This window comes from Hordeum vulgare, chromosome 6H (genome assembly GCF_904849725.1).
Source record: "Hordeum vulgare subsp. vulgare chromosome 6H, MorexV3_pseudomolecules_assembly, whole genome shotgun sequence".
Lineage (NCBI taxonomy): Eukaryota > Viridiplantae > Streptophyta > Magnoliopsida > Poales > Poaceae > Hordeum > Hordeum vulgare.
In genome coordinates this window covers 423,259,952-423,261,809 of record NC_058523.1, presented here as the reverse complement: position 1 = coordinate 423,261,809, position 1,858 = coordinate 423,259,952, and positions in this window count along the sequence as shown.

Sequence of the window (1,858 nt, the reverse complement as noted above, 5' to 3'; positions counted from 1 at the left end):
ACTCGAGGGACTACGTACTTGGGGTGGTTCTTCTCATCCTCCTTGGGGTTACGGCTTGAAGAGCCTCTCAAGAACCTCCTCATCTTTTCCTTTTTCTAGCTCTGAAAAATTCTGAAATTTTTAGAGACTTCGAAAGAAAAGTGAACAAGGATCAACCCAACTTGTAGCAACTACTCCTACTAGTGCCTAGAGACCGTATCACGCGCTAAAATTACTTGGGACCAGCTAAAATCAACCTTTCTAGCTGAAGAACAGGGTCACCAAGGTGGCAAGAATACGCGAAGGATAAAGCACTAGAGCAAAAACTAATTGGACCAATGGAGGAGTCACTTACCAAGGAGTAATTTCCCCAAAACGGTTCGGAGAATGGTGCTTTGAGCAAGGAGATCGAAAATCACAGCCAAATGAGCAAGAACACGGGTTTGAGCTGCGAAACAATTTTTTCTGGAGGTGGAAGAAGAGGCTGGGAGCTGGAATGAGTGGAGGGGGTCCCTGTGGCCCCCACAAGATTGCACTCTGCCACTAGGGGGGTAGGTGGCGGTGGCAGGGCTTGTGGCCCACTGGTCTGGCCCCCAGGCGAGCTCTTAGGCCTAGTAATTTTCAAAAATTCCAGAAAAAATCATACTAAATTTTCAGGATCATCGGAGAACTTTTATTTTTGAGGTATTTTTCTCCGGGACGCTAAAACAGAAAACAGGAAAAGCTAAACTAATTCTATCATTTTTCTTCTAAGCAAAAGAAAATGAAAGCTCAAAATAGAGGTATGTGACTCTTTGATTCATCCGTTTCATGGTCATTGAAAAAAATCCGTCAATGGGATTGATCAAGTCCTTATGACAAAACCTTCTCGAATCGCAAGAGAGAACGAAATTTTTTCGAATAGCCACTAAGTCACCTCAATGGGGATATGTATCTCCCCAACAAGCAAATTATACTTCATCTTGACATGAGGAATAGGGCATTCAAAGCTCCCAATGAGAATCGATGAAGTCTTTTCGATAGCATTGATGCAATGTACTTGATATCGTTTCTTCGGAAAGTGCATGGTGTGCTCATTACCATTGACATGGAAAGTGACATTGCCTTTGTTGCAATCTATAACATCCCCTGTCATGTTTAAAAAGGGTCTTTCGAGGATGACAGCCATGGCATCATCCTCAGGAATATCCAAGATAACAAAGTCTGTTAATATAGTGATGTTAGCAACCACAACAGGCACATCCTCGCAAATGCCGATAGGGAAAGCACTTGATTTGTCATCCATTTGCAGAGAAATTTTAGTGGGTGTCAACTTATCCAATTCAAGTCTACGATAAAGAGAGAGCGGCATAACACTAACATCGGCTCCAAGGTCATATAAGGCAGTTCTTATGTAGTTTCCTTTAATGGAGCAAGGTATAGTGGGCACTCCGGGATCACCAAGTTTCTTAGGAGTTCCACCTTTGAAAGTATAATTGGCAAGCATGGTGGAGATCTCAAGATCTGGTATCTTCCGTTTATTAGTCACGATATCTTTCATGTACTTGGCATACAGAGACATCTTGAGCATATCAGTTAACCGCATCTGCAGAAAGACGGGTCTTATCATCTCAACGAAGCACTCAAAATCCTCATCATCCTTTTTCTTGGATGGCTTAGGAGGAAAGGGCATAGGTCTCTGAACCCATGGTTCCCTTTCTTTACCATGCTTCCTAGCAGTGAAGTCATTCTTATCGTACTTCTTAGGTTGTGGGTTATCAGGATTAACCGTCGGTTCAATCTCCACATCCTCATCATTGCTAGGTTGAGCATCATTATGAACATCACTGTCCATATTGTCACCAGGTTCATGTTCATCACCAGATTGTGTTTCTGCATC